We start from the raw sequence: 12,027 nt of genomic DNA, 5'->3' as shown, positions 1-12,027 counted from the left end.
CCTAAAGATTTTAACCAAGTACTGATAAAAAAACATTTACATTGAGCAAAAATATGTCTGCATCTGACCAGAATATAATATGACTCAAATAAAAGGAAAAATATCACACTTTACTTTTGATATACAATTGTCTTGTGTATTAGATATGTAGCAAGTCATATTGCACTTCCCTAATGAGCAGAATCAGGGTGGCCATTTTATAAATTGCGTGCATGTCTTTTGCTTTAAATTAATGACAAGATCAGGACTTATATACAAGAGTACAGAAAGTTATCAAATTTTTTTTAAATTATCCATTAAAAATAATACGCCAAAATCAATATTGCACTTTTGGAACACCCTGCAATGATCCTGTTGCAGGAACAAGGTCCAATTCTACAATTGCATTTCTCCATTTAATAGTCCCTATTGAACTACAGGATATTAATGGAATGGGTGCCCATCCATCTCGTTTTTCACAGAATAGCAAAAATGCTCCCGAATATCAATCAACAGGCATGGAACCCTTCTATGATGTGAATTTCCCTGCCAAGTTGACTCATCAATTCATACAAAGCTAGCAGCAGTTTATTTATACAATTGACATCAGAATGCTACATGTATCAGCTGTTCAAATTTTCTAAAGAGTTAACAGTCATTATCTTTCACTTTAATTTACAGACTTCCAAAATCACAAAGTTCTATTATAAATATTAACGGGGGCCAAAATTCAAAGTGTACCCTGCTACCTCAAACTATACAAACTACAATTGAGCCAGGCCATAAGAAAACCGACATAGTGGGTTTGCGACCAGCATGGATCCAGAACAGCCTGCACATCCGCACATTCTGGTTAGGATCCATGCTGTTCGCTTTTAAAGCCTATTGGAATTGGAGAAACTGCTGAAACCCACTATGTTGATTTTCTCATGGCACAGCTCAATTAATTTGTCTACCAAAACCGGTGCTATTTTATTTCCATATCATGAAATTCATAAAGTCAGCCTAACTTTTCTAATTAGCCCTAAGGTGGAATACTGGTAAACTGACAGGATTCAATGTCCGTCTTTCATTTGCACTAAGGGGCCTCCGTGGCCGAGTGGTTAAGGTCGCTGACTTCAAATCACTTGCCCCTCATCGATGTAGGTTCGAGCATTGAATTCTTCATTCTTCATGTGAGGAAGCCATCCAGCTGGCTTACGGAAGGTCAGTGGTTCTACCCAGGTGCCTGCTCGTGATGAAATAATGCATAAAGGGGCACCTGGGGTCTTTCTCCACCATCAAAGCTGGAAAGTCGAAATATGACCTATAATTGTCGGTGCTACTTTAAACCCAACCAAAAAAAATATGCGCACTAAAATCTTTGTTATGTGGACTTTTAGACATTTCTCTACTTAAATTAGATTTTCGCTAGGGAGGGGCCTTTTTATATTGACTCAGATCAGATTAGTTAATTCAGATTTGTTTTCCTTAAATCTTCTTTGGAAGGTACCGTCTTTTAATTATATGCTTTTCTTTTTTATGCAAAAATAATACTATATATAGTATGTTAAAAAATTGCCATTACACTAAGCTTTCGGATTTATGATAGTTAATTTAATTCAAGAAATAAAGAAATATTCACAGTTAATTTTTCCACCTTTACATTAATGCACAGGGTAAGAAAAATATGCAGTCATTCTGTTGCTCAAACCAAGGACAACTCCTATGCAAAGTGCTCAAGCGACTGAGCTAATTGGCTGCCCGACACTTATTTTTCCTAACACAAATAAGTCTGCATTGTTGGATACACACTCCCACAAATTGGAAACCAGAGATAAAAGATATTGCAACCCAACAAGAATGCCACAGCCCATTGTTGAGTGAAAAATGTAACAAAAGATGAGAAAAATGTGCAGTCAGTCCGGGATGACTTAACTAACTGGTTGCCAGAAACAAAATCTCCAGTTATGTGACCATGTTTGCACTGCGACTGACACATCAGTACTTTGTTGCAGAGAATGCCGATTAATTTTCTGATTTTTTGAGCATAAAATCTGTAAAAAAATGTTCAGAACTGAATTTGAACATACAATAAATTGCGTAGAAGTCACATCTCTTCTCACAGACACTATGTTGAGTTTTTAGGTTATATTAGATTATATTTATATATTCAGAATACATTTATGATGTAAAATAACGAGAATAACTGTCATATGAGTGCAAGGTCACTACTTATGGACAATACATGAATATTCCAAATATATCATATCTGTTTAAGTTTAAGGTTCCATTACAAAGTCAGGTTTTAGAAGTAAACTAAATGTGTGTCCATGCTATTTTTTTCTGATTTTTTTACGTGAGAAAAAGTCTCCCTGCGGGAGATATGGCATATGTATGGCCATAGGACACAGGTTACCCCACTTCTGTCCATGTACATGGTTTATGACTCAAGAGTAGACCCGTTTTATGCATATTTTAGACTATGTCAAAGGCTATAACTCTGGTCTGACTTTGTGCGATCCAAATTAAATTGCCTTGTGTACTGCTTCACATGCTGAATGACAATCCTTGATGATCTCGGACAAATACTTTTTGAAATATGAATGACACAAATTGAGGCGGACTAATGGAAGGACGGATGGACAAGAGCAACTCTAAATAGTTTTATAATTCACACCTTTAACTGCTTCATCATTAGACACTTCAAATGCATTCTTCTCGTTTGCATCTGCAAAGCCCGTACCGAATTTCTGAGTTCTTTTTCTTCAGTGTTTCTCCATTTTAATTCCTTTAGTAATGGCAGACAACTTCGATATCAACATTTTGTGGATCTGTTCATTCTGTCAAAGACAAAAACATTTATAAGAAGCCTTTTAATATTTCAGATCTAATCACATTTTGTTAAACATTATTATATTTATTGTGCGGGAAAACAATGCATAATAACATAAAGTGGAATTATGATTTTTAAAGCCTTTTTTCTTCAACCGACACAATTACAGGTCCTTCCGATACTGCCATATCAACGCATACAGTGATCCCAACATGTTCAGTGATTTTAACACATACAAGGGCATTGTTTCTCTATATAACTGAGGAAGATATTCAGCTGCTTCACAACTACAAATGGTCACTTCACAATTAAAACAAAAGCTCAAAATGACAAAAAAAAAACTGGTGTGAAGTTCTGAGGACAAAATCTATAAAGTAATGATGTCAGAGTTATGGGCTGTGTGTCATCTTATATTGGTGTGATGTGGAACAATCATTTCAAGTTTGATCCAAAATCATTTTGTAGCAACAAAGACACATAGAAAAAGCACAAAAGTCAACAGAAATTTCTAAATAAAAAGGGACATGAAATATTTGTACAAGAGTTATTGAATTTGTTAATTATCCTGAGGACAAAAAGGAAGAACTACGGTATTTAAAGTCTGAATCAAACCCATTATGTAATATGAGATTATAGTGAAAGTGCACCACAATTAACCAGAACTGCTAAAAAGGGGGTATTATTCAAAATATTGGTGCAAGAGTTATGGCCCATACATCATATGTGATGACATATAGTGAAAATGCAACCAAAATAATCTAAAATTCTAAGCTAAAAAGGTGCACAGTTCATGAAAATTTGGTGTCAGACACTGTCAGAGTTATGGACCTTGTGCCATATGTTGTGAGTAACAACCATTTTAAGTTTGAAACATATCCATTCAGTTCCAACAGAGTATAAAGCAATTTCATCCAGTAATAAGAGAAATAGTGAAAGTGCATCAGAACTTTAACCAAGGTATGGATGTGGAATGGACGTCAACACGGATGCCAGGCGAAGTAGAATAGCCCTCTATATAATTTGTATAGTGAAAATGACATTTTAGAAAATACTTGTGTCAAATTATTTTCAAATCCCTTGATAAATGGCAGAGTTATAAACCAGACAAGAAACACCTTTGACTTCTGTGACCTTGACCTTAGAGCTAGGGGTCTGGACACGTATTCTCATTATGAGGAACATTCATGCCAAGTGATTTCAAAATCCTTTGATGAATGGCAGAGTAAGGAACAAGACATGAAACAGACCATGATAACATTTTACCTCTAAGTGTGATCTTGACCTTGGAGCTAGGGGTCTGGGTCTAGCGCATGACACATCTCATTATGGTGAACATTTATGCCAACTAATTTCAAAATCACTTGATGAATGGGAGAGTTATGGACCGGACACGAAACAGATCAGTCACCATGATAACATTTTACCTCTAAGTGTGACCTTGACCTTGGAGCTAGGGGTCTGGGTCTTGTGCGTGTTATGTCGTCTCGTTATGGTGAACATTTATGCCAACTTATTTCAAAATCCCTTGATGCATGGCAGAGTTATGGACCGGACACGAAACAGACCATGATAACATTTGACCTCTAAGTTTGACCTTGACCTTGGAGCTAGGGGTCTGGGTCTTGGGCATGACATGTCGGCTCGTTATGATGAACATTTATGCCAACTTATTTCGAAAACCCTTGATGAATGGTAGTTTTGGACCGGACACGAAACAGACCATGATAACATTTGACCTCTAAGTGTGACCTTGACCTTGGAGCTAGGGGTCTGGGTCTTTAGCATGACATGTCGGCTCGTTATGGTGAACATTTATGCCAATTTATTTCAAAATCCCCAGATGAATGGCAGTTATGGACTGGACACGAAACAGACCATGATAACATTTGACCTCTAAATGTGACCTTGTCCTTGGAGCTAGGGTCTGGATCTTGTGCATGACACGTCGTCTCCTTATAGTGAACATTTACGCCAAGTGATTTTAAAATCTCTTTATGAATGGAAGAGTTACAGCCCGGACAAGAATTAACGGACGCACGGACAGTGCGATTTTAATATGCCCACCTTCTCGGGCATAAAAAGAGGGTCATTATGACCCTGGATTACTCACCTTAGTATTATGAGCCGCAAGTTTCAAATGGCAAACTGATGCTTAAATATTAAGAGAGTAGGTCAGAAGGTCACATTCATGGCCAAGCCATGATCCCTTATCATTTGGGGTCGTCAGGTAATTATAATTAAACAGTTTAGGAAATATCAGATTTGTTAATTTTTAAGTATTTTTCCCTATATAACTCTTATAACAAGTGACCCCCAGGGCAGGGCCACTTTTCACCACAGGGGAATTAAATTTGAACACATGTGTTAGAAATCCACCAGGTAATGCTACATACCAAATATCAAAGGCCTAGACCTTGGACTTTCAGACAAGATCTTTTTTTCCTATATACCGGTAAGTCTATGTTAAATTTGGTACCCCCAGGACAGGGCCTCTTTTCATCCTAAGGACATAATTGGAACAATTTTGCTAGAGAAACACTATGAAAAGCAGCGTACTTAATATCAAAAACCTAGGCCTTGCAATTTCAGGCAAGAAGATTTTTAAAGTTTTGCTCAGGTGAGCTAAAAAGCACATAAAAACACACTGTCTTCGCTTTAAAAGAAATATGAACTAATAAACATCCTGTATCCTTTATGCACCTATCAATGTTTTTCCCCCGATGGTGGGGGTTGGAGGCATAAACGGGACTTTTAATAGAAGGTTTTTCCCGATAGGTGGGAATTTGGCAGATAGAATGGTACCGAGTCCAGGGAAATAGACTTTGGTCGAATTTTAGATCCCTTGGAGTGGAAATTTGACACTGCTGAAATGACAGGGGAGACGTTACTACGATCATATAAAAGAAGACAGTGATCCGATTGGTTAAAGAAACAACAAGATGGCCATGAAGGCCCTGTATCGCTCACCTGAAATATTGACCTAAAGATCACCAAGATTAACATTCTGACCAAGTTTCATTAAGATATGGTCATAAATATAACCTCTAGAGTGTTAACTAGTTTTTCCTCTAATTTGACCTAGTGACCTAGTTTTTGATCCCAACCGACCCAGATTTAAACTTGACCTAAAGATCATCAACATTAACAGTCTTAACTAGCTTTTCCTTTGATTTGACCTGGTGACCTAAGCTTTTAGCCCCATCTGACCCAGATTTAAAGCTGACCTAACAAGAGCTGTCAGTGGACAGCATGCTTGACTATTCTCAGAGCTTGATAGTATAATATAAGCAATGAGTAAAACTTTAACATTAAAATAAGCATATTCTAAGTCGAAAAGGGGCCATAATTCAGTCAAAATGCTTGATAGAGTTGCCTCCTCCTTTTTACAGACTGGGGTCATGACTGTAAACAAGTATGCAAAATATGAAAGCAATATCTCAATGGACTTTGCAAATATTTGAAGTGGTACGCAAACTTTAACATTTATTCTAAGTCGAAAAGGGGCCATTATTCAGTCAAAATGCTTGATAGAGTTGCCTCCTCCTTTTTACAGACTGGGGTCATGATGGTAAACATGTATGCAAAATATGAAAGCAATATCTCAATTGACTTTGAAAATATTTGGGGTGGTACGCAAACTTTAACATTTATTCTAAGTCGAAAAGGGGCCATAATTCAGTCAAAATGCTTGATAGAATTGCCTCCTCCTTTTTACAGACTGGGGTCATGATGGTAAACAAGTATGCAAAATATGAAAGCAATATCTCAATGGACTTTGAAAATATTTGGGATGGTACGCAAACTTTAACATTTGTGTGACCCTCACGCTCACGCTAACGCTCAAGCCGATGCCGGGGCGAGTAGGATAGCTCCCCTATTCTTCGAATAGTCGAGCTAAAAATCATCAAGATTAACATTCTGACCAAGTTTCATTAAAATATGGTCATAAATGTGGCCTCTAAAGTGCTAACTAACTTTTCCTTTGATTTGACCCTGTGGCCTAGTTTTCAACCCCACATGACCCAGATTCAAAATTGACCTAAATATCATCAAGATTAACATTCTGACTAAGTTTCATGAAAATAAAGTCATAAATGTACATGGCCTCTAGAGTGTTAACAAGCTTTTCCTTTGATTTGAACAAGTGACCTAGTTTTTGAACCCACCTGACCCAGATTTGAACATGACCTCAAGATCATCAAGATTAACATTCTGACCAAGTTTCATTAAGATATGGTCATAAATGTGACCTCAAGAGTGTTAATTAGCTTTTCCTTTGATTTGACCTGGTGACCTAGTTTTTGACCCTACATAACCCAGATTCAAACTGGACCTGAAGATAATAAGGATTAACATTCTGATTAAGTTTCTTGAAGATACATCATAAATGTGGCCTCTACAGTGTTAATAAGCTTTTCCTTTGATTTGACCTGGTGACCTAGTTTTTGACCCCAGATAACTTGATATCAAACTCGTCGAAGATTTTATTAAGGGTAACATTCTGACCAAGTTTCATTAAGATTGGGCTAAAATTGTGACCTCTAGAATGTTAACAAGCTTTTCCTTTTGATCTGACCTGGTGACCTAGTTTTTAACCCCAGATAATCCAATATCAAAGTCCTCCAAGATTTTATTGAGGGTAACATTCTGACTAAGTTTCATTAAGGTTGGGCCAAAACTGTGACTTCTAGAGTGTTAATAAGCTTTTCCTTTGATTTGACCTGATGACCAAGTTTCTGAACCCAGAACACCCATTATCAAATTCCTCCAAGATTTCATTGAGGATAACATTCTGACAAAATTCCATTAAGATTGCGCCAAAATTGTGACCTCTAGAGTGTTAACAAACTTTTCCTTTGATTTGACCTGGTGATCTAGTTTTTAACCCCAGATGACCCGATATCAAACTCGTCCAAGATTTTATTGAGAGTAACATTAGACTGACCAAGTTTCATTAAGATTGGGCCAAAATTGTGACCTCTAGAGTGTTAACAGTCAAATTGTTGACAACGGACAGACGATGGACGGACGACGACGGACACACTGGGTGATCACAAAAGCTCACCTTGAGCACTTCGTGCTCAGGTTAGCTAAAAATGGCAGAATTGCAGACAGACTATTTTCCTTCTTTAATATTCTTCGGCCCGATACGAACTGATGTCTTATGGTTTTATATTTCGTCATGTATTTTCGCTATGTTACGAGTTCAGGCCCTATTTCATACATACTAACCTAGTGAACATGTCAAATGATGGTTTTTCTTCGGATTAGAGTTCTTTCACAGGTCTAAGGCAAAACTAAATAGATTATTAGATTCTTCTTCCTCTAAGAATCCCTCACCCCTAAATTTGATTTTAAGAAGGAAGTGGCTAGACCTCTAAACTCCAGGGCCGGGCCAAGGGGGCAGATGGTCCCCACCCCAATTGGCTGAAAAGTGGACTATACTCATCAAAGATGCCCCCTCCCCAACCTCCGTTGGCTGAGAAGTGGCCTATACTAATCAAAGATGCAACTACTATTTATGCAAAGGAATGATGTTTTCTTAAAAATTAGACCCAGAAACGCACCAGAGGCCACAATTTCATACCTATATTTCAAACCTTTCCAGGGCACAGACCCCTGACCCCTCTATAATAAGTGGGATAACCCCTCCATAGCCTGAAAATGCACCAGAGGCCACCATTTCATGTCTGTATTTTAAAAAATTCCAGGGGGAAAGACCTCTGGCCCAGATCCAGGGCGAGGCTGAGGAAGCTCGTGCCCCCCACCCCGTCATGCAGTTGGCTGAGAAGTGACCTATACTTATTAAAGATGCACCCAACTATTTTGGCAGTTAAAGGAATAATATTCTCTCAAAATTTAGACCAAGAAACGCAGCAGAGGCCACCCACCATTTCATACCTGAATTTCAAAATTTTCCACTCCCATCAAGAGGGGAGTAACTCCTCCATTACCTAAAAATTTAGACCTACAAATGCACCAGAGCTCACTATTTCATACCTGTATTTCAAAAATTTCCAAGGGGAGAGCCCCCTGAACCCCTTCAATGAAGGGAGTACCCAGTAAATGCCCCTAGGGCCACCATTTCATACCTGTATTTGAAAAAATTTAAGCGGGGAGACATCCCTGACCCCGCTAACATGTACCTACCTGCTCTCGGCGCTATGCCCCTCGGCAGTGGCATCTTCGTTCTAGACTGTTGCGCCCCGCCCCCCACCGGTGACCCCTAAGTCATCTATTTCTGAATCCGGGCCTGTGACACGCCTATCAGGAGGGGTGTGCCCCACCAGTAAATGCACAAGAGGCCACATTTTCATACCTGTGTTTAAAACATTTCCAGGGGAGACCCTTGACCTCCCTTTAATGGGGGACTACCCTTCCATTACCTTAGAATGCACAAGAGACCACCATTTCATGCCTATTTTTTTTAATTATTCAAGGGGAGAGACCCCGTTTACCCGCCCCCCCCCCTCCCCCATCCCCGTTATATGGACTGAGCTAGGGCCCCCTCCAATACCTACCTGCTCTCAGCGCTATGCGCCTCATGGTGACGTCTTCTTACGGTGCCCTCCCCCCTGCTCCTGTCAAATATTTCTGGGTCCGGGAATCAATATACATGTAATATTAATAATTATTAAGTTTTGTTTGTTTTGGGTTTAACGCCGTTTTTCGACAGTATTTCAGTCATGTAACGGCGGGCAGTTAACCTAACCAGTGTTCCTGGATTCTGTACCAGTACAAACCTGTTCTCCGCATGTAACTGCCAACTTCCCCACATGAATCAGAGGTGGAGGACTAATGATTTCAGACACAATGTCGTTTATCAAATAGTCACGGAGAACATATGCCCCGCCCGAGGATCGAACTCACGACCCCGTGATCCGTAGACCAACGCTCTTACCTACTGAGCTAAGCGGTGTGTAAGGTAATAATGGCTGTTAAAAGTTAGGATTGGCTGTCATAAAGTTGCCTTTTTTTACGTTTTTTTTTAATATTAATATTTTATTTATAATAATTAAGCTCTCACTCGATTTCGAGGCATATTGAAAATAAAATTTAAAAGATTTGAGTGACATTTGGACACAATAATCTTTGTGGAAAGAACTTCACATTGACCTACTTAAAGTTGACTCCCAGGTGACCTTGCCCTTTATGGGCAAACACTGTCGAGTGTTAGCATCTGCCCGCTTTAGGCAATGTATATGTATATATATTAAACATTCATTGACTTTGTGCACAATTTTAAGTGAGTTTACGAAAAAGAAAATTACCTCTGTTTCAGGTATCACAGTTAGTATATCAAGGTTTGGAAGGCAGAGGAAATTTCATGACTTTGTCATGTGAAATTTTTAACATACAAATGTAATAAAATTGAATTGAAACTTGCTAACTTATTACCTTTTAATGATTGTATGTGAAAAGGCAATAACCTCATATAAATTCATGGATGTCCATGAAAGCCCATCTAGTATCTACGTGTCATTTGATAATGTAAAGCATCTTCTACTGTGGGGATTTGCTTTTTCGACTCTGAAAAAGGAAGAATGCCAAATTCCCCTGGGTCCTCCACGCCCCCCCCCCCCCCCCCCCCACCAAAGCCCGGGCAAAACATTGAAAGGTACATTAAAGCAGTCTAGTATATGTGAAAAATGAAATAATGAATAGCTTCTGTACAAAAATGTGTCTTGCAAGTTTCAAATATCATTCAAATATTGCTGCGCTAGGTAAAACTACAATGTCCAATAACTATGTGAGCTTAAAAAGTTTACCAGTTCTTGGAATGAATATATCACCAAAACCTTACAGTTCAAAGTCATTTATACAATCGGTACATGTATAATATAACCTGAAAAGTAGATCCCTCGGAAGCACCGAGAACAATGCAAACAGTGAAAATTGCAGACTCGGTTTGATTGAGTCTGTTCATGAGCAGTATAAGTCTTGATAAAAATTTACAATGCACACATTCTTAAATTGAGCTTCCAAACAAAATACATTACCTAACATAATCGATATCTGTATATTAAATGAATGATTTAAATGTTCAACACTGTCTGCTGAATTTTCAAACTGATTAAATTTCTGTAAAACTTTAAAATGATATCAACCTGAGAAATTACAATAGGTTCTCCTAATTTTCCCAGCGGTCATTGTGAATTCCAGAAACCATTCCTGCGACTTGTGTGACACTGTAAGCCCTGTGGTTGTGTAACATCTGAAAAGATGATGAAAGCTTAGGTCAAATATGTAAGATTAAAATTTAATACTCAAACATTAAATACTCAAACAGTTAAAATGATTACATGTATGCACTTTTCTCATTTTCTCAGGGTCCTGTGGGGTTGTGTTATTGCCAATAAAAGATAAACCATTAACAGTATTGAGTGTAATTGTACAGAAAATTTACCTGTCTTTCAGATGCAGCCATTAGATGACATCGATATTTATCTAACTTTATTACTTTGATACAGTATTTGATAAAACCCCAACATAAGAATTGGCCAAAGAGTTTGCTCCTATTCCTGTGCATTTAGATTTGAATCAAACAACTTGTAGAACGTAAAATATCTAAACTATCAAGGTGCAATAAAGATATATTTCGTAGTACCAGTAAATGCATCAAGAAATTATGATAATTAATAACATACTGAACAAGAGCTGCACCGCAAAGCATGGCAATATATGCCCGAAGTGTTATATGAGAGGAGGATGGGAGAACTTGACAGGAACAACAAAGGGAAATTAATTCAGCAGAAAAAAATCTAAATTCAAGCCGTTCAGGAGTTAAAGGGCGAACAGGAGACAGAGTCATATGACATTTGACCCCTATGTGTGACCTTGACCTCTAAACTAGCCATTTGAACCATGTGCTCTGTATGTCGTCTTGATGTAATGAACATCAGATGTGCCAAGTTTCTTCAAAATTATCCTACCAGTAATTCAAGAGTAACAGAGCGGAAACGACACAAACTCATGTGACTTTTGACCCCTGAGACCTTCACCTTGAAGTCAAAACATAAGTTCTGCAAGTCGACTTGATGTGCATGGTGAACATTTGTGTCAAGTTTCATTGAAATCCTTCAAAGGGTTGAAGAGTACCAGAGCAGGCAAGCAATTTTGCTTTCCCCTCCAGCTAAATATAAGGATTCTTTTTAAAAATTCAAAACTGTAAAAGCAGACATTTTCGCAACAGTTTAATTCCCACACAAATATTAACCATTAGTATTTAAATA

The 12,027-nt window shown here is 38.1% G+C and overlaps 1 protein-coding gene across 1 annotated transcript in view; it reads right to left on the bottom strand.

Moving 5' to 3' along the window:
• Positions 1-2,786: 2,786 nt before the first annotated feature.
• The window catches only part of LOC123527554 (uncharacterized), a 76,627-nt gene continuing 67,386 nt past the window's right edge, over positions 2,787-12,027 (bottom strand). The window contains exons 7-8 of the mRNA XM_053523515.1: positions 10,903-11,009; positions 2,787-2,801 (exon numbers count right to left, since the gene is read on the bottom strand). The gene's annotated coding sequence lies outside the window, so the exon portion shown is untranslated. The remainder of the gene's footprint in view (positions 2,802-10,902; positions 11,010-12,027) is intronic.

This window comes from Mercenaria mercenaria, chromosome 14 (assembly GCF_021730395.1).
Source record: "Mercenaria mercenaria strain notata chromosome 14, MADL_Memer_1, whole genome shotgun sequence".
In the NCBI taxonomy this organism is placed as follows: domain Eukaryota; kingdom Metazoa; phylum Mollusca; class Bivalvia; order Venerida; family Veneridae; genus Mercenaria; species Mercenaria mercenaria.
Note: the sequence above shows the minus strand (reverse complement) of the source record. Positions and strands in the feature narration are given on the sequence as shown.